At 40.9% G+C, this 22,138-nt stretch overlaps 2 pseudogenes; one reads left to right on the top strand and one right to left on the bottom strand.

Moving 5' to 3' along the window:
• Positions 1 to 1,200: 1,200 nt before the first annotated feature.
• On the bottom strand, positions 1,201 to 8,504 carry LOC143662451 (NEDD8-conjugating enzyme UBE2F pseudogene; annotated as a pseudogene).
• On the top strand, positions 8,503 to 21,597 carry LOC143662450 (transmembrane emp24 domain-containing protein 7 pseudogene; annotated as a pseudogene).
• Positions 21,598 to 22,138: the final 541 nt, after the last annotated feature.

Below are 22,138 nucleotides of genomic sequence, written 5' to 3'. Positions count from 1 at the left end.
TTGAAACTATAGAAACATTTATTTTGCATTTGATCTCACTGGTTCTACACACAGGAGCAAGTCCATTCGCCTCTCTTCAGTGTTGTGACTCTGAAGCTGCTCGCCCAACCAGGTATGGCTCTGTCCCGCTGCCAAGCTCATTCCTCCAGGGTCTCAGAGGCTCATGCCCTCGACAGTGGCATGACACACAGGAAGCACACACACAGGAAGGGCCACAGGTACAGCTTCAGATGACACCAGACTCCCGTGGCTTACAATCCTCTCCGACAGCAGGAACGCCTTGGTCCCCAGCTGGCCTGCGATGCCAGCTCCCTCCCAGCAGCATGTGCTATAGGGCTCCCTATTTTTTTTTTTTTTTTTTTACCATTCAGATCTGGCTTCAAAGAGTCCCAGCATTGCCACATCTGGACCTAAAAGTAAGAGCTCTGATTTTTAGGAGCTAGATTTTTCTCACATTTGGGCAGAATGAATACTTGGGCTTCCATATCTTCTTTGTATTTCTTTTCACTAGTTGCTTGACCCAACATCTGTCTGTCTGCTCGATACAATGAAAATACAAACTAAATGAGAATAGAAAAAAAAATAATTAAAGCATGAAGTTGTACAAATTACCAATCTGTTCCAAAATATACTTACATTGAATAAAATACACATTTCAGTGAGAGATATACAGTGATGATCCTAAGCATTCCGGCAAGCTTCAGGGCATCTGAGTAGGGCCAACATTTCTGGAAGAAGCTAAGAGAACTTGCATCCGATGCCCATTTGCAGCAAGTTTCTCTTTGCCAATGTGTGGTTACACCCAACACATCATTAGCATCACCTGTGTGGGAAATGCACTGGTTTGGGAAAAGGGTAAGCAAGCTTCAGCCTCAGTTCTGAGTTCATTAAAACTTTCAAGAATATCATCAGCAGTCTATACAGTACAGTTTTGAAAAAAATAAACATGTCAAGTTAAGCAGACAACTCTCTAGAACCCAAAACACATTATCTGGCTGTATTTAAGATGAATTCCTCCCATCACACACTGGGCAGTTGGGCAGCGTTTCTTCTTCCAGATAACATGGCCATGAACTACTAGTGCAATCCAGGGGAACTGAGAGGGCACGTGCAGTCAGGAGGGTGGACTAACCTTGTGCTTTCAGTGAGAGAGATGCATTTATAACGCTCAATCCGTGGTCCCACGATCTTTTCCTCGTATCATCTGGCCTAACGTTTAATGTCATCTTCCACTTTATTTTGGAAGTCCACCTTGTCCTACAAATGATGTTCTGTGGCTTCAATATTCAGGAGGTCATCAGAATTCAAAAGGTCAGTAAATAAAGAGTTTAGTACCCAAACCACATCCTTTAGCATCCTGAGAGCAGTCAATCGAATGATCTCGCAGTAAACTTAGATATATCTCCCCTGCCTCCACGTTGGGGTGCCAGACTCTGCTCACGCATTTTACTTTGGGAGGCACCTTGTCGTGTGCATCAGGAGCTTTAGTTTCAGACTGAGATTTTCCACCCTGCTAGTAACCCTCATCTGGAGTTACCATGAGCTGAAAGCTATGAAGCTTGTTTGGATCAGGAAAATGCACTTGACGTGTACAAGGTCAATTGATGCAATGCAATTTTTGCAAGTCACCAGGGAGAATGACAATGAGAGTCAGTTAAATGAAGCCTTAACTCACTTCATATTTTGATTGCTTTACATTTGGACTTTTTTTGATAGAAGAACGGGAGGTTGAGCTCAAAGTTTCTACCTACCCTTCGGGAAAGTGAACCCAATGGCTCCTAGAATAGAAGCCTTGGTTTTAAAATACAGACAATCTGACGTTTGCTGTTTCTGTGGGCCTGGCATGAGCAGCACTCCAGTGGCTCCCAGACTGGAGGGCTACATGGATTTCTTTAAGCATGTACGAAAGAGGAAGAAACAGTACCACTGCAAAATAAACAAGGCCACTGAAGACACTGGGATTTCTCTCAAGAATAGCTGAAGCTTCTTGGTGTTCCTCCCCTGATTGAATTAATTGCAAATTTCCTCTTTACAAAATTTAATTCATGCAACCAGTGCTTATTGGTGTCCTGCTCTGTGGCTGGGTATGTTGTGAAGCTCTGAAGATGATACTAGAAGAGAGATGCTGGCTTCCCTTTTGGGAAAAACACAAGATGCAGGTGTTTGTCATGGCCTGGACATTTAAAGACAGAATTCCATGGCTGCAGCTGCCCGTCTGATTGGGAACAGGCTGCCCTGGGGTTTTTCCTTCTTAATTGCACCAGATGGAGAGAAAGCTGGCTTAGAGCTAGCCTGGAAAGGGGCCTGCCCCAAAGAGCTGCCTGCATGCTTCATGGGGCCCCAACAGGGACAGGGTCAGCGTGGGGTGGGGGTGGGGTGCCTGAGGCTGGGAGGACGAGCCCTGAGCAGCCAGCCTGAGGAAAGTCTTCACCCACATAAGGCATGAAGTGCTCCTTTCCTCCCCCTCTGTGCCCTATTTCTCTCCATTATCAACGTCTAACATATTTAGTTTACTCAATTTGTTTATTTTCTGTTTCTTCCAACATGAGGTTGGGGATTTTATGTTTTGTCCTGTTATTTATTTCCCAGCGCCTTGCAGGCCCTCAACAAATGCTTGTCAAATGGAGGCATGGATCAAATGACCCCAGCAGATGAGTCTTCAAGAATCCCCAAATGGGCTTTTAGAGTAGGGAGGCCACGTGTCCAGTCCAGGGTTCCCCAGTTACTCATCTCTGCTTCTTCCAGCACATTCATCTCAGGGGGAGCCAGAGCAGCACTCTACATGAGAGGGGGTCTGAGATAGGGCACTGCCAGGCACTATTTGTGCCTGCTTCTCTACAGCAGGCTTCTTACCTGAAGTGAAAAGAGATGAGCAAGGGCAGATGTTTTAGCTTAAATGCAATCTGAGGTTTTTAAGATTAAACTGGATTAGACAGGGAAACTTCCAAACTGAGACTCCTCTAGGAAAATGACAGAGAACTATTTACTGTCTGGGAGTAGTTGAAGAAGTTTCTGCCCCTGAGTTCTGACTGCCCCCTCTTCACTAGTTGGTGAGGGAAGGATGCCAGCATTTTTTGGTTTGGGGGACAGTCAGACACAGCACCAAACACTGGACAGATGAGAGGGGCAGCAGTTATCAGTCACATATATGCACATACCAGGGGAGCAGGACATCACGTGCCACGCGGTGCCCTCGGGGGCTGCACTCGGGAACACGTTAGACCAGTAGGGGCCGTGGGAGGCAGCTTTGTAGAAACAAGAGGGTACGGTGTCCCTGATTCCCACAGGAGGATGTGATTGACTTGTCAGGATAAAACCACTGGCTGGCAGAGAATTAAAACCAGCTACTCAGGGGTTAGCAGGCACACTCCCAATGCCCTTGAGAAGGATGGTTGCTTAGCTGGGGATCCTTACCCGCAGGAGCAGAGGGGGAGTACATTTTGTGGTTAGGCAACTTGAGGCCCTTTGTTGTTTCCCCCAGGCATCAAGGTACACATCATATTGGGCTTTAATTTCAGGCCTTACACGACAACCTGCTTGAGATTTCATTGAGGCCATCCAAAGGGTTAGCCCACTGGGCTGGCTTAAAGGGACAGGGTAAATAAGAATAAAGTTCTTTTCTGGTATTCCCCCTAGGAATCCTGCCTTGTCTGCACACGGGTTACAGGAGACTGGTGACAACTGAGTGTCACAAGAAAAAATCTCCTGCTGGAAATAAATAGACTACTTTGGAAAAAATGCGTCATCGGTGTTGATGCATAGAAGGGTGAAAGCAGAAGTCAGACTGCAGGAAATTAGGGGGAGAGATTGGGATACAAAACAGAGGCAGCAGGAAGTGATCCCTGATGTCCAAAGCCTTAGCCTTACTTGAATGAAACTCCAGGCCTATCAGGGCTGTGCAAGTGTGGCTCGGTTTCCAGGAAGAGAAAGCTAGACCTTTGGAGACAAGAGAAAGTGGCTGTTGGAGAGGGAGTGGGTGAGATGATGAGAAGAGAGTAGAAGAGATGAGCAATAGACCTCAGGAGGTGAGAAGAGAAGAAATCAGAGGTATAAGAGGGTTTGGCCTGGTCTGCTGAATTAAGTAAAACCTTTCTCAGTGAATGGTCTGTGATGGCCGAGCTAGGAGGAAGTGGGACCATTTAAACCCACTTCTCCCGCTCCTAACTCTGTGACCTTAGGCAGGCCTGAGACTCATCTTGGGGGCTTTATGTCTGGGACAGTGAACACTGGTATTGGGTCCTCTCATTCCAAAATGCTAGTGTTTTGATTTTTTCCTAAAGACGGAGTAAAGCTCATTTTTAAAAAGTGAAACTAAAACTTTAATATATTTAAAACAATAATATATGAAGTTTACAAAGTAAGTAAAAATGTGGCTATAAAAATGAAAATGTTAGACATGTTATTCTGCTATAGTGCATTATAGGTAAAATTAGTAGAAACAACGTACTGTAAGAAACAAATGGGGGGCAGTGTGATGGTGGTGGCTCAGCGGGCAGAGTTCTCACCTGCCATGCCACAGACCTGGGTCTGATTCCCAGTGCCTGCCCAAGCAAAAAAAAATTTAAATAAATAAATAAGTGGTACTTAACATGAAAATCAGAAACATGACATTAATGTTGAAAAATTTTAAGTGCAATAATATTATTGAGTCTTTTAAAGTACAATCTTAATAAGGTGCATCAAAGCATCATTGCAGAGTGGCAAGCGGACTATTGAGCAAATCTTTTCAGTTGTTGAAAAAGTACTTTCTGACCCTATAGCAGTCCATGGGAATGGTGAGGAGATAGTATGTCAAATATCTTCTATGAACTCCATCACCCTCAAACAATTCTATCTTATATTTGTTAACTTAGAGAAGAGATGTTTCAACATTTTTTTTTGTAGTTGAGCCTGCAGTATTTCCATCAATAGGAATGTAAACCATCACTGATTCATCTTTTTTTTTTTGTAACCAGTCATTTCTCTTTTTTTATACTTATTATTGTGAAATAATTTCAAACTTAAAGGACAGTTGCAAAAATAATAAAAACCCCATAAAGAGAACTCCAACATCCCACCCCACCCCCATCGGAAATCCAGATCCATCTTTTTAACATTTTGACACCTTAGTGTTACACTCTATCTATGTATCTCTCTGTCTGTCTGTCTGTCTGCCTGTCTATCTCATCACCTATCTATTTTCTGAACACTTGAGAGTAGTTTGAACATATCGAATGCTTTTGACACATAACAGTGCCATGTACATCTCCTTTGAACAAAGATATTCACTTATGTAATTACCTTAAGAGCAGGTGTCAAGTTCAAGAAATGCAATGTTGATTCTCTATTCCAATTTTTCTTTTGCCTCAATAATGTTCTCTTCTCCTCCATTCTTAGATCTCATCAAGTATCATATATTGCATTTAATTGTCATTATCTCTTTAGTTTCTCTTTACTTATTTTTTTAGTTGTGGGAACATATAAACATAAGTCTTCCCATCCCAATCTCTCTCGAGCATACTATTCATCAAGAAAAATCAGAGTCAGTGTTGCAGTTCTCACACCACCATCCATCAATGCAACTTTCCCTTCACCCCAAACAGATCATTTTGCATTAACTATACTCATTTTGCATTAACTCCCCATTTCCCCTGACCCCCCTCACCCTTGGTAACCTGTGCTCTACTTGATGTCTCTATGAGCTTACATGTTCTCTGATATTGTCTTTGTGATTATTACCATGGGACTTAAATTTGACACCCTGCATCTATAACAAGCTCATTTACTTTGATACCAACTTAACTTCAATAGTATACACACACTATATTCCTATACCCCTCTGTGCTCACCACAATTATATAGCTCTTGTCACAAATTATATATATATGCATTGAGTCCAAAAACTACTGGTTTCTCATTGCACTTATGCATTTGCCTTTTTGATCCTATAGGAAGTATAAAGTGGCATTACAAGCCAAAAATACAATAGCACTGGCATTCGTACTTACCCGTGCCGTTATCTTTACTGGAGATCCTTGTTTCTTCAGGTAGGTCCAGCTACTTGACTAGCGTCCATCCCCTCCTATTAACCTATAGAGCTCTCTTTAGCAATTTTTATTGGGCCAACTTATCAGTGAAGAACTTCCCCAGCTTTTGTTAGTCTGGCCAAGGTCTCAATCTTGCCCTCATTTTGGAAAGAGAATCCTCGGTTAGTAATTTTTGCTTACTGCACTTTAAAGATGTCATGCCATTGCTCTCTTGCCCCCATAGTTTCTGATGAGAAATCGGCACTTAATCTTATTGAGGGGTCCCATGTATGTTAAACACTGCTTGTCTCTTATGGCTTTCAGAATTCTCTCTTTATTTCTGGCATTAGATAGTTTGGTTATAATATGCCACAGCATGGGTCAATTTGGCTGTATCCTGTTTGGAGGTTGCTGAGCATCTTGGATTTATATATTCATGTCTTTCATTAAATTTGGGAATTTTTTAGCCCTTATTTGTTTGAATGTTCTCTCTGCCCTTTTCTCTCTTTCTTTTCCTTTTGGGACTTCCACAATGCGTGTACTGAAATGCCTGATGGTTTCCCATGGATTCCGAAGGCTCTTTTCACTTTTCTTCATTCTTTTCTGTCTGTTCCCCAGTACTGAGTGATTTGAATGGTTTTATTTTCCTGTTCACTGATTTTTTCTTCTGCCCACTCCAATCTGCTGTTGAACCCCTCTGGGAAATTTTTCATTTGTTACGGTGGTCTTCATCTCTGTTTGGTACCTTTCATATTTTCCATTGCTCTCTAGCTATTCTCTTTGCATTCATCTTTCATTATCCTGATTTCCTTTAGTTCCTTGTCCGTATTTCTCCTTAAGCTCTTTGAACATATTTAGGACCATTTTTTTTTAAGTCTTTGTCTTAAAAGAAGAAGGAGGACCAGGCCTGATCCTCCCCATTGATGGTTTCTGATGCTTTACTTTCCTCCTTTGCCTGGTCCATCACTTCCTGTTTGTCTCTTTATTCAATAGCATTTTGTAACCTTTTGTTGAAACCTGAACATTTTAATGTGTTATCACTGGAATTTAACTCTGGGGCATCTGTTCCTTAAGCTAGTATTAATCTAGGGTTATGACAGAGCTTTCCTCAAATGCCAGGAACTAACAAAATAATAACAATAGAAAGGAAAACAGAAAACACCTTTCCCAGTCTTTGCAGACTGACCTGTACAAGTGCTCTCCTTCAGAGTTTATGCATAAAATGAGTTTAGAAAACAGGTCCAGACTGCAGCATAAGGCCTCTTTGATTCCTTCTGTGTATGTGTCTTGTCTTGGGCATGTAATATCAGCCCTAGGAATTCCCCTGTTTACTTGGATACACCGATGTCCTCTCTTCTCTAGGAAATAGTTTCCTCATAGCCAACAACCTATTGCCCCAGGCATCCACTTGCCACTCTCCCACAGTATCTTGTAGGAAAACTCTGTGAGCTGCCTTCTCTATGCAGGGCAAGTTCTGGGATAATGGGTCCCTCAGGCCACCACCAGACTGACCTGGCTAGACATACGTGTTCCCAGTATGTGCACAAGGGTCATTCTGCTGTCTTTGGAACCGGGACCAGGAATCCATACTGGAACACAGACTCTTTCTGAGGGCTGGGGGAAGGGCCAGCCAGGTTGCCAAAACATCCTTCCACTTTCAAGTAGACTTTTTCTTGATTTGGCGCTTGCCCAGTTCCTGCAATCCTTTAACTGTTTTCTGGAGCTTTGTGAAAGATGTTGCCACCCATTCCTGCTGTTTGTTCAAAGTTTCTATGGGTGGATGGAGCACTGAAGCTTTTTTCTGATTTATCTTTGACTTATTTAATTTCTAAATATAGAGTTTACAATGCAGCATTACCTGTAGCATTTTCAACATCATCAGGTAGGTGATTCAATACTTTGAACTAGAAGTTCTTTGAACTAGAGTGAGGCTTGCACTTATGATGGAAGCTTTGCAACTTGCAACAGAGTGCCTTAGCGTGGCTCATACACTTGCAGGCCTATCTCAACCCACAGACCACACACCCTTCTCTGGCATTAATTGCAAAATTAACTCTTCAGTTTTTATCTCAAGACATACATGATTTTGAATTCAGAATGATTCACAAAAACCACTTTCCCCAAATACCATGTTTTACTTTTTAAAAAGCATAATATGCCAGAAAACAAGATTGCTAAAACAACTGGCATTATAACCTTTCTAATTTTCGTAGTCTATGAAACAGCAGTAATGATAACTCATAGACTTTGTGGGAAGATTACAGAGACCTTGAATATAAACTCTCTGGTGCATAAGGCACCCAGCGAATGCTAATTTGGTTTGGTTTTCTATCTTTTTTTAGTGGACATTTCTATAGAGAAAAACTGGAGATCATAGAAAAGAAAGTTGTGATTTGAATTACATGGGATGAATACTCTGTAGTGCTCAGAGGTGCCACTGGAAAGGATATTCTTTTTGCTGCTCCTTGTGGATGCCATTGTGGGGCTTTCTCCAACCATGTACGCTGTCAATACAACTGCCCCAATAGCAGAGAAAAGCCAGGCAGTAAGTGGGAACTTAGTGATACTTAAGACAGAAGGGCTGAGTTTTCATTACAACTTCATACAATCAGACTAATTTGGGTCTGGCAGTCACTGTTAAAATGACATTGAGAATTCTGCCTGTCAAATCTTTTATTTATTTTTTCTTTTGCTCTCATCTAATGACAAATGGGATAAATCTGTTGAAAGATTTTAAGAAAAATTGAGACATGCACACCGTCCTTAATATTGCATGTTTAAGGCATTATTTCCCAAAAAATAAAAAACAATTTACTGCCCAGTTCACAGCCTGGTTCAGGATAGACTGGACAAGAATTTGATGGAAAGGAGTGGCAAAACAGCAAATAGAATTTGTCCTTAAGACCAAAGTAGTTCCAACAATTGGCTGACTAGAATGACCACAGTTTAAAAGCTCGTGCTCACACAGGGATCCCCCCACCTCCTTTTTTTCATTCCACAACAGGTCAAAAAAACAGCACTCCCACCATCTGTCAGAAACCCCCACGCTGTTAGCAGAGAACATCCCAGCCCGTCAGAGTGACAACAAACACTGTGTGCTCTTCCCAACAGAGCAGGGACGGACAAGTGCTCTCAAGGTCAGTCCTCACTAATAATTCAAGATAGGAAATATTTTAAAAGAAGTTTCTTCCCACAATCTGCCAAAGAATGGTCCCAAGCAGGCTGACAACCAAGGCAGCCGTGGGACGCAGTCCAGAACTTCCAAAGGGCTCACCCGGTCACGGTGAGGTAAAATACTCAAAGCTGAAGGAGTGTTTCATTTCAAACTGTTGAACTTTGACAGGTGGAACTCGGAAGAGAGGCTGTGGACCCCTGTCCCTCTGTTATAGGGCAGGCCTCAGGACTGACTCCCCACCACCTTCCCATCTCTTTGTCCAGCTGTACTCAGCAAATCCTTTGCTGTCTTTGCCACACCCGTCTCCTGGCAGTTGAAAGCTTCTGGAAGGGAGAAGCTAAGGTCAATTGGATTATCTGCTGACAATAGGCCTCTTGTTGCTGGATTCTAAACCTCTCCATCAACCAGTCAGAGAAAGGCGTCTTAGGGCAACACCGTGATTTTCAATTCTCTCGTCAATATTTGACCTACAGTAACTCTCCACAAGTGTCTTTAGGAATTAGAAGGATTAAGAGCAGATGTATTCCCCGAAGAAGTGAGAACTGGCACCTGTTTGGAAGGGTGTATCTGTAGATCTGCTCCACTTGGGTGCAAATTTCTCTTCCCTTCCTTTTTCATTACTTTTATTGTTGTTGTTGTGTCCAAGCCTGCTGGTCTCTCTTGTGTGGGGTACAGTTATATAGAAGGTATGCTTTTCATTTTTCAAATATAAAATCATACTACTGGAACATTGGATGCAGGTTCAATGCTATAATTTTATATTATTTTTGTATAAATTCCAGAATATGTAGCACTGAATTTTTCTTGATGGATGGAAGAGATGGGTAGCAGATAGTGATTTATACATTTGTCAAAAGAAAGCATTTTTTAAAATAAGAAATGTGGGTGTTATCCAATATCTTCATTTCACTGGTGACTAATAAAGCTTGTCATCTGAGAAAGGTAGGGGTGTCCAAGGAAAAGAGCACTGGCCAGGGTTTGAGCCCCAACATAATGACACCTACTTCGCAAGGTGATAAATGAGGGTGTTGAGTACCTAGCACAGTAGGTACTCAACATACATGTCTTTCCATAGTTCTCCCTCACACGTTCTTGTTTGTTACCCAGCATGACACAAAGATAGAGAGGGGAGCATTAATTAAGACCCAGTTTAAGTTAGAAGACCAGAAGATAACTTGAACGTTCCTCAAGCCTAAAACCTGAGCTAGGGATGTTCTTCTGACTATATCTCAAATTCTTGGCCTTGGCTTTTTGCTCCATAAGCAGAAAAATGTCCAGTTATTTGAAGCTTCTCGTTACTTTGACTGTAGGTAATTTTTTAATGCATACAACTGGCAAAATGGATGTCAGGCACACTGTTGACCCATTGCGTTATTTGATGGCTCTGTGATTAGGAACATAAAAGTACGTTTATAGGCAGGGAAGGGAGGGGGTAGATTGGTGGTGTGGTCAGACACAGCCTTTCCTATCTCTTTACAAGGGTGTGGTAGTTTAAGTGGAATTCATAGAATCCCTGGAATTCGGAGACTGAATTAAAGTAATGAGCATGTCGGGATTGAAATTTAGACTGAAGATAGAGATTTGTGTGAGAAACTTGAGCATCCCATGTTATTTTCAATGGTGCCATTTGATATCATTCCCTTTTTTTTTTAATTTAATAAGAAATATAGGAAAATTCAGTCTCAAGCCAAATTTAAAAAGCAAAAACAAAGCAAAACAAACAAAAAACAATACTCCCTCAAAACTGTCCTTGAACTTTATCAGATCTGCTGGTTCCAAATATCATAGCTGAAGTTCTGTCTGACTTTCTGTTGTTCTCTTCCATTGTTAGGTTTACAGTTTTATCCTAGAAATGCTCTCTGGCCCAAACCTGACAAGCAGATTTCCACTTCTGCCTAAAGAGAAGACTCTTTACCCAGGAAACAGCCAACCACGACTTCGTACACATTTCAGGCTAAAATGGTGGGCCAGTTTGCAATGTTTCTGTGCTTCTATCTAGAAATGCTGGAATGTCGCATTTGCAACTAGGGTTCCCCACTCCCTGCCCATATTCAGAGAAACTGTAGTAAGGACTATTCTATCAGTCAGAGATTCAAGAAATTGAATATGCCTCTCAGAGCACTTTTGCTGATTTTACGTATTGGTACTACATTTTTCTCCAGCGAAACATCAGCTATACTGCAGTTCAGGAATTTGGGACAGTAATATTCTGATATGACTATTGTGTCAAATTTTCTATGTATCTTATCACTAACAGCAGTGATTCTATGATATTAAACTCTCTCATAATTCCTTTACTTGGAATTTAAAATAAGGACTTCATTTTAGAATACTTTCTGGACAAGTTATTTTCCTTCACGTTTCTCTGGCTTCTCCCTCCCGTTTTATTGAAGCCCGAAAGGAATTAGCTTGGAATGTTTATTTTTGTTTCAGCCTCTGCCCCATTTATGCAAACTTGCCCTCCCAGCTTTTTCTTTTTCTAATTTTTTCCTAAGAAAAATGAAGTGCATAGTGCCAAGAAAAATGTTTTCTTGCCAAGCATCTTACAAGAACTGAGTTTTTGCTCCAAGTTTCAAAATTATGTTTCAGACTTTTGAGAAGCCTCCATGTTTTATCTAGACCTTACATTTGGAAACCTTTATCTTTGCCAGAGCAGCAGTTTCAAAATGTCAGGTACAGTTTAAGTAAAGGATTTTAAGTGATTTTTTTTCCAAATCTTTATATCTCTTGGCCAAAACTAAATCTCTCTCTTGAATGATGCCTGTATGTGTGTCTCTTCCCGGGCTGTCATGTAATTATTGACGCAAAAGACACCTCCTTTTACTTCCATCTCCTTCCCTCTCAGTTCCTTCTTATTTGTCAGAGTTGAAATACTCTATTAACTAGAATTCCACTGGGTTGCTAACATTTTTCTATGGGTGTGTGTTTACCATATGATGATCAAATATTACTATTATTGCCAACAGAACTTCACAACCTTGGAACGATTCACAGATCTGCTGTAGCAGCATTGTTGAAATTGCCAAATGAGGCTAAATTCCTGGTTCCTTCCAAAAGAGCATGACTTTCTCTACCTCCATCTTGTTCTCTGTTTGACTAGCCTTGGCATGAACCCCCAGAGGAGACTGGGGAGAGGGGTAGGGAGAGAGTAAGGCAAGGAAGATTGAAAAACAACAACCAAAAAAAAACAGGGACAGAGGCCAAATAGGCAAGTGTCCAAGAAATGAGACAACTGCTAGAAAAAGGCAGAACTCAAACTTTCAGAACTAATAATTCCTTGTCATCTTTTATATATAATTCATTCTTTATTTGGATCCCTGGAGAGGCAAGGATAAAAAAGAGAAACAAGACAGAGAGGCAAAATCCTTCTTAGGGAATTCTGCAATTTTGATGATTTTTCCCAGCCTTTGTTCGTGGAGCCTGTACTCTACATGCTCTCTTATATTAACATTATTGGTACAAAAGGAGCACTCGTTTTCCTACACCTTTTCCTTTGACCTGAACAGGACCTGCGCGTTTATATGTGACGTCATTGCAGGCATCATATCTAAACGACACCCATTTATATTTACCCCTTTTAAAGTAAACTCGTACATTTTAAGTGAACTGCTAGACAACTGCCAAAGGATAGAATTCTCTGCTGGCTGGCATTCCTGAGTTCACTGCCTCTTGTCCTGTTTTCATTTCTTCTCATGTGTGTTTTGCAAATTTAGTTAAATGTTCCTATGGGATGTGAAGCAATGCCATGAGATAAACATGGCATCATTTTTCCTCACAAATGTGGGAGGGTGGGAAGAGAAATTGAAGTAACACAATTTTTAAATTAAAATGTTTGTGTAATAAAAACGGAATGGCTGTATGTTCAAGTGGAATGCAAAATTCCCATTTTATATAGTGAAACACAAAGCTGAGCAGATTTTAATGTTTTAGGGAGCTCACTCTGGTCTTGGGGACCCCAAAAGGGTTGGTTTTCTTCTGCTGTTTCATGGGTGACTTCAGAGACAATATTTCAGAGACACTGAATTAAATTAGAACTCCTTAATGCATACATTTGGTTACACTTACCTATGAATGATATGCAGGCTAAATAACTTAAAAAATAGGTTGTAATTCTAAAATGGGAACAATTCTAGTGAGGAATCAAACTCCCTTAAATAAGGGAAGAGAGAAAAGAAACATATTCCTAGATTCCTGCAAAAGAATGGAGATAGATCCCTACTTCACTCCATACCCAAAAAATTAACTCAAAATAGATCAAAGATCTAATTGTAAGAGCTTGAACTATCAAACTCCTAGAAAAAAGCATTAGGGAAGCTTCTTCAGGACCTTGTGTTAGGAAGTGGTTTTGTAGACTTTGCTCCAAAAGCACAAGCAACAAATGAAACAATAGATAAATGGGACTTCTGCAAAATTTAAAGTTTCAGAGCATCAAAGGACTTCATCATCTGAGTGAAAAGGTAACCTACAGCATGGGAGAACATATTTGGAAACCACATATCCAGTAAAGAAATCCTGCAACTCGATAACAAAACAGGCACACAATCCAGTTTTAAAATGGGCACAAATTTGAATAGCCATATCCTCAAAGGAGATATACAAGTGGCCCCTAAGCACTTGAAATAATGCTTAACCTCATCAGCCATTAGGGAAATGCAAATCAAAACCACAATGAGATACCATCTCACACCCTACTATCAAAATGACCACTATCAAAAGTACAAAAATCACAAGCATTGGAGAGGATGTGATGCAATAGAAACACTTGTTCATTGTTAGTGAGAATATAAAATGGTACAGCTACTGTGGAAAACAGTTTGGCAGTTCCTCAAAATTAAAGTATAGCATTACCATTGGGCCCAGAAACTCCACTTTTTGGTATATACCCCAAGGAATTGAAAGCAGGGACTCGAACAGATATTTGCACACCAATGTTCATAGTGGTGTTATTCACAATTGCCAAAAGATGGAAACAGCCCAAGAGTCCACCAACCAATGAATGGATAAACAAAATGTGGTTTATACATTAAAATGGACTGCTACCCAACCATAAAAAAGAATGAAGTTTTGATGCACATGACAACATGGATGAACCTTGAAGACATCATGTTGAGTGAAAAAAGACAGATACAAAAGGGCATATATTGGATGAGTTCACTGACGTGAAATAATTAGAATAAGCAAATTTGTAGAGGTGGAAGTTATAATATAGGTTAACAGGGGCAGGGAATGGGGAGTTTATGCTTCATTGGTACAGAGTTTCTGATTGGGGTGATGGAAAAGCTTTGGTTATTGATGGTGATGAGTTAGCATAGCATTGTGAATATAATGAACATTATTGAGTTATAAATCTGAATTTGGTTAAAAGGGGGGAAATTCTAGGTTGTACATATGTTACAATATGTACATATGCTGGTATGAAAGGATTATATACCCTAGAAAAACCATGTTTTAATCCTGATCCATCTTGGGAGACAGCCTTTCTTTTAATCCCTATTCAGCACTGTAGGTTGGAAACTTGATTAGATTATCTCCACGAAGATGTGACACACCCAATCGTGGGTATTAACCTTTGATTAGAGGGAACTGTGACTCCACCCATTCCAGGTGGGTCTTGATTAGTGTACTGGAACCTTTTAAAAGATGAAACATTTTGGAAAGTCCAGAGAGCCATGAGAACCACGAGAACCCATGCAGCCAGAGACCATTGGAGATGAGGCAGGAAAACACTCCTGGGGGAGCTTCACGAAGCAATAAGTCTGGAGAGGAAGCTAGCAGATGTTGCCATGTTTGCCATGTACTCTTCCAGTTGAGAGAGAAACCCTAACTGTCATCAGCCTTATTGAACCAAGGTATCTTTCCCTGGATGACTTACATTGGACATTTCTATAGATTTGCTTTAATTTGGACATTTTCATGGCTTTAGAACTGTAAATGTGAAACGTAATAAATTCCTCTTTTTAAAAGCCATTCGATTTCTGGTATATCACATTCCAACAGCTAGCAAAGTAGAACAGTTACTAAAGCAAAAATTTTAAAAAGCCATTAAGACTGTACAACACAAACAGCAAACTATGGACTTTAGTTAATAATATATTTATAATCCTATTGTCTCCTCAATTACAACAAAGGTACATCACTGATACAAAATGTAGATAATAGGGAAAACAATGTGTGAGTTAGGTTATATGGGAAATCTGTATTTCTGCATGTCTTTTCTGTAAACTTCCATCTTCTCTAACCAAAAAATGTCAAGGACAGTTTAGTTTCAGTCATGCTTGGATCTGGAGGATGAAACACTGTACAATAACACCATTTCCTCTCATAAACTCTCCATGTCTTTGATTTGCTTTCTTCAAATGTTAACTTCATTCACAGTTAGGGCTTTCTCGTTGGTGGCCCCTGGTAGCTTCAACCTCTTATCAAATCAACCTCTATATCAAATAACTTCTGTTCCCAGCGGCTCCACAAAAGACATCCCTGAACCCACGCTTATGTCCAGGGGCCTGGATTAAGATGGCTGACCATGTCTGGATTCTTTGTCTGTTTTTGGAGATGTGGAGGGGCCAGTCTTCTGTAAACCACAATGGGCTGTGAGTGTGAGTCTGTGGAAAAGCATAAGGAGGGCTATAGGGATGGTTGGGGTGGGATTCAGAAATTGTCAGGTAAAAACTGCACAGATGAAGTAAGATTATTTTTAAACATCATGCTTCTCCTAAGAGCCCATATGGTAAAGGTAATTCCTCAACTCCCTAACACTGGATTTGCTGGAGAATGGATCTAATATTTATCCACCATTTACTTCAATCTTCACAATCATCTTTGGTAGATATTCTCAAATTCTGTTTTATGGATGAAGAAACTGAGGGCTGTGGAGATGACAGGTGATCAAGACAATATAATCCCACAACAGCAGCCCTTCCCACTGACACGAGAACCAGGTTGTAGGATAACCTGGAGTTCGGGAATAAGCTGTGGACTCAAAAGTGAAGGAAGGAAAGAAGAGAAGAGAAAGAGTTTGAGATATTTTGGCAGTCAGAGCTGATCTCTTAGTGACTTAGCTCCTTAAGAAAAAATTTCCTCTCCCTTTCCACACCAATAAGCTCTCATGGATCAGTAATCAATCTATCTAAAAATGTTCATGGTCTTTGAAGAGTTAAGATATTGTCCTTCATTTGAACATTAGGATAAATTGAGTTAATTGACTGTTTTTCTCCTTATATCTGGATGACTCTAGTGGACCCAGAGAAATGGATCATTCAAGTAGGGTTGGGGTTGGGGTAGCCTGGCCCCCTGGGAGATAGAGCAGGGCTTGGTGAGGGCTGCTCTGCAGGACATGATGTGACCTGTAGGCTCTGGAGAACTTGAGCAAGAACAGAAGCAGGTAGAGGATACCAAAGATGAACTCCAGTTACTTTTCCATTTTGATCAGAGTTGGTCCAGATTCAGGAATTCACATGTGAATGGAGGAGAGCCCAGACTCTGCAATATTGCCTGTTGGAAATTCCTCCCTTCCATCCTTTCTTCACGGGTCAAAGAACTTGAGTTACAGATCTATTTCCTAGAAAATTAAGGTCAACTAATCTATCCAGGCCCTGACTACATGTATAGAGTAATTCATGGAAAATGGCATAAATGTTTTGAGTGCAACCTCTTTATGTGATGGCTTTTTCTGATTTTCTTAACTGTGGTCCCATTTGCAGAAAGTGTTACTGCCTCCAGCATGACCAGTGCAAAGTGGGAAACCAAAGGTTCAAAGGTGAAGTAATCAATTGAAGGTTCATGGAGAGAGGAAAGGTGGAAGAAAACATGAACCATTTCCTTTGGTCCCAGCTGATGTCCCATTAGTCTAGAACCTTGCCAAGTCCACCTTGAGTCAATCACTTCTTTCCCATTCAAACAGTTTACTAAAATAAACTTACTCCCAAGGACATGTTTTCTATAACATGGTATTTGCTAGGATTGGGCCACACACAGCATCCCAGGAGGCCAGAAAAGGGCCTTCATCTTGGAAAGACATTGTTTTTAAAGAGGCCAATAAATGAGAGAGCCACAGAGAACTATGGGGGGAAGAGGTGTTCAGAGACTAGATCTCTGAGAGTAATTTTGGGTAAAAACAATAAATATATACCTGCAAATCCCAAGAGCTGCTCCTATGAAATGGAGCTTTTCCCTCTTTGTAACACAGTTCTGGTGTTCTCTGCTCTATTTTTATCATATTATTTTACTTAATTGCATGTTTCTAAACATTACGTAATGCTTTTGGACTAACTTTATGATTGTAAATGGTTTCCTACATTCTTTTGTGGTCTCAGGACAATTTTTTTTTTCAACAATGTGTTTCATTGCTGAACTTAAATGTCAATTGGAAATACCACCCAATTTGCAAAGATTTGTACTAAAATTCTTAGGGAATCTCCTTCGTGTAAAGCAAGGTGGCCAAGAGGTGATTGGGTTTTCCTTTCTGCCCTCCCCCTCTCACAAAGGGCAGTGTGGGGAGTACCACCTCCTACCTTGGAATTAAGCAGGTGAGGCAAGGCCATACGATGTAGGGGATTCCATTCCTAAGCAGCCACAGAGGCCTTTTAGGTGGTGTGGTTCGAAAGACACTGGGATTTGGGGACAAATGTTGTGACCGTAATTCCTCCCCTATTGATATCCAACCCTTTTTTTTAGAGCTTAATGTAACCCTCTTTAACAGAAAAGAAAAGATTGTTTAAAAAGAATTAAAAATACATGTTCAGAGTATATGTGGATTTTGGTGTCTCCAGACAAGGGTGGTGTGTATCTCAGATCCAGCACTTGGTAGTAAAGATGTTGGGGGCAAGTTGCCTAATACCTGTGAGCCTCATGGGGTGAGAATATATATTTAGATTTAGATAAGACCCAAAACGTAAACATACAGAAAGTCCAGAACATATATCTGGCATTCAATAGGCTCTTGACAAATCTTGGTGCCTTTCTCTAGATATTAAAATATATCGGCTTATCAGGATCATTTTTTTTAACATTATAGACTCACATAAGGTATAGGAGCAGTGGGGGCAGAGCTGTGTGAAAGAGAAGGTAAAGTTGAAACTACTTTAAAGGCTAAAAAATGATTCAGAAAGGTGTTACTGAAAATCTTGAGCTGAAACTTCCATTAAAAGGTGGTTATAGCGGCTAATTTTCATTGGGTACTGATCATGTTAATATTATACATCGTAGTTCACAGACTCTTCACAGGACCTAAAAGATAGTTATTGTCATTATCATCCCAACCTTGCAGATGGGGAAACTGAGATTTAACAAGTTGAAGAGACATTCCAAATATCACTCAGCTGATAAGTGGTGAAGTTGTGAACTCAATCTGACCATCAGATGTCCATGTTCACCTGCACTGCCATTGGGCTGGACCACCACCAGCCACCATAAATGGCCCTGGAACCCCTCTGCAGCTGCCTGGTCACTGTGCTGGTTTGAAAGGATGTATGTCCCCTAGAAAAGCCATGTTTTAATCTAAATCCCATTTCGTAAAGGCAGAATAATCCCTATTCAATACCGTATGTTTGAAACTGTAATGAGGTCATCTCCCTAAGCATGGTTGTTAAGCTGGATTAGGTGACGACATGTCTCCACCCATTCGGGTGGGTCTTGAGAAGTTTCTGGAGTCCTATAAAAGAGGAAACATTTGGAGAATGAAAGCAATTCAGAGAGAGCAGAGCAAAACGACATAGCCACGAGAAGCAGAGAGCCCATCAGTGGCGACCTTTGGAGATGAAGAAGGAAAATACCTCCTGGGGAACTTCAAGAAACCAGAAGCCAGGAGAGAAAGCTAGCAGATGACACCATGTTCACCATGTGCCCTTCCGGATGAGAGAGAAGCCCTGACTGTGTTTGCCATGTGCCTTCTCACTTGAGAGAGAGACCCTGAACTTCATCAGCCTTCTTGAATCAGGATATCTTTCCCTGGATGCCTGTAATTGGACATTTCTATAGACTTGTTTAATTGGGACATTTTCTCAGCCTTAGAACTGTAAACTAGCAACTTATTAAATTCCCCCTTTTAAAAGTCATTCTGTTTCTGGTACATTGCTTTACGGCAGCTAGCAAACTAGAACAGTCACATTGGCAGTGTCCTGTGATGCCCAGGAATTGACCTACTGATGGTCAATGAAGAGGAGCAGAGAGGAGAGGGGAAGGGAGGGGGGAGAGGTGGAGAGGGAAGGATAGAAGAAGAAAGGGAGAAGAGTAAAGGATAAAAGAAGAGAGAAGAGGGAAAGAGAGTTTAGAAGAGGAGAGGAGAAGATGGTCGAGGAGAGGTTTAGGGAGATGGAAATTGGACAGAGGATAGAGGAGGAGAGTTGAGGAGAGGAGAGGACAGGAGAATCAAGAAGGGGAGAATTGAGGAAAGGCAAAGAGAGAAGGCAAGAACAGCAGACTTGAGAACCTGCCAAAATTTTGGGACCAGATGGTGCCTTCCCTAAGCGTAAGGGGCAAGTTCTGCCAAATGGTCTAGGTATCAGAGAAAAGAGGGCGTGAGTGAATCCGTCAGCATGTTGGCCCCTTAGTAAGGCATAACCCCAGCAGTCTTGAAAGAGGGGAAAGAGAGGAAGCTTCCATCTCTCAGGAATGCCTCCACAGTGGAAATGTAAGCAACCTCAAATTTCCTCCTGGCTTCTTCAATGTTTTCTCAGCACAGACAGCCAATTTTAGCGGTTAAGAGATATTTATTTTTTTTATGGAAGTTCCTAGATTCTTTCTAAGGGTTTTTATTCATTGTATGTGATGTTTCTGAGCACGCTTAGTCTTTTACTTCACACAATATGTCTTGCATACACATGAAATTAAAATTATTAAAATAGGTATATATGGGTACTTTGTTTTATGTGTATTATGTGTAGAAAGCATTGGGATGGTGCAATATTTTATTATACTATATAAAAGTAATCAAATGCTATAAAAGTGCTGGAAAATAAAAGAAAAACGCACTCATAATTTCGTAATCTAAGGATTGATAATCTTAATTGTTTCCTTCCAGTCTGTTTTTTCACATGCATGCCATCCAAGTATTTGCACAATTTTATGTCCCTCCTTTTTCACTTATTACTTTGAAGGTATTTTTCTACATTGACATATAATCCTTATGTCATCATTTTAAATTACTTAATATATCATTAAGTAATGGACATATTTTCTCAACTATTTTACTACTGGAAATTTAAGTGGAAAAGCAAATTTTCATTAATTAGGAGTTGTGGCATTTAAGAAAAAGACAACTTTAAGGCAGAAGACAAGAAAAACCTCTGTTAGCTATAGTATACTACTAGTACCGAAATGTTTTTGAAAATAAAACCGTGGACTATTTCTACATAATCATTGTTTCTCATTAGTGTGCCACTAGAAATGATAATGGCTCTACAGTGTGCCAGGCAGCTGTCTGAATGTTTTACAGTATTAGCATTTATTCCTGACCCTCACCCTAGGTGAAGAGGCACTATTGGTAGCCCCATTTTATGGATGGTATCATGGAACACAAAAGGAGGAAGCTATTTGTCCAAATAACAGCTAGAAAATGTCAGGATGGGGGTTCAAACCCTCCCTCTCTGACTCCGTGGTTTGTATTCTTAACACAATCTTTCAAATGAGCATAGAAATCACACACCTTGGAGGAAAGTACGTGTCTGGGTGTGTTGAGCAGATCTGAGCTCCATTTCGACTTCGCCCCTCACCAGCTGTGTGAGCTTTAGGCAGTAACTTAACCTCTCTGAATTTGAGTTTAATGAAGTACATGGCATCCATTGCTGGCTTTTTCTATTCCTTCTCAGTTGGCTTTACCTCGGCGCCCTGGGTCTTTCTGGAGACCTGACCCCTGCTTCTCAGCTCCCTTCACTGGACCTGCAGGCTCGTTCGTCATCTTGAATCCCCCGAGGCTCCGAGCGGGACTGCCCTGCCTCTTCAGGGCTTACTGCCCGGTGATTGCTGGAGGCCACCGTGACGTGGACCGTCCCCTAGAAGATCCTGAGGGTAATGAGATGAAGAAGCAGAACTATAGTTTCCCCTTCATAGCCTCTAAAAATGGACACACACATTTTGCTCCAGCAGTGAGTTTTCTTACTTTCATGCATAAAACCGTATATTTTGATGTTCAAGTTGGAGAAGACCCACCTTGCCTTTTGAGTGAGAACCACGTCAGTGCTCCTACCTCGATGAAGTCTGCTGTGTTTTAATTCACGAAGCTCTGAAGTCTGTCACCGACGATCAGACTCAAGGCTGAGACGCTCAAGGCTGAAGTGGGGCCGACCGTCTAAATCCAAGTGTGGCCCTGCTGGTCAGTAGGAGATGTCCTCACTCTTCTAGTCACGAGCCTAGGGCAGGCGTTTCATCTAAACAGCTTTTTTCTCAGATAAAAGAACCATCACGACTCATGTTGGATCATAACTACATTTTGAGGGTTGATGCACCATTGTGCTGTAATATTGCTGTCCTCTGATTTTAGGTACAAGAACTTAAATCAGCAACATCTTAAAGACCTTACTCACACTTAGGGGTGGGGGGGCATACAACGCATAGCCCCAAACTGTGCAAAGGATGCCTTTTTTTTTAGGTAAAAAAGGTGGACAAACTTTGGAAACTTATTTTGGGGTATTCGTGTTAAATGTTCGCCAGCAATGATCTACTCTTTTCCTGGTTGTGTCTACTCTTTGCACACTGAGCTTTGGTATCGTGATTCCTTTTGACCATTTAAAAGTCCTTTTCTTACAGGTAGTTGATATTTTAAAACTAGATTTAAGCCCTACCTATGCTGTGGAGGAAGAAAATTACCTTTTGATTGTTTATAGTGAATAGAATTTTGTTTTTTATGAAAAAACAGCAGATGATATATTAGATGGGGCTCGACTGATGCTAGTTTCTACCCATCTCTGCTTTCCAGACTGATAAGGAACACGAGAAGGAGCAAGGGGTCATTTCCCCATCATTT

Source organism: Tamandua tetradactyla, chromosome 18 (genome assembly GCF_023851605.1).
Source record: "Tamandua tetradactyla isolate mTamTet1 chromosome 18, mTamTet1.pri, whole genome shotgun sequence".
NCBI classification, from domain to species: domain Eukaryota; kingdom Metazoa; phylum Chordata; class Mammalia; order Pilosa; family Myrmecophagidae; genus Tamandua; species Tamandua tetradactyla.
This window is presented reverse-complemented; position numbering and strand designations above follow the sequence as displayed.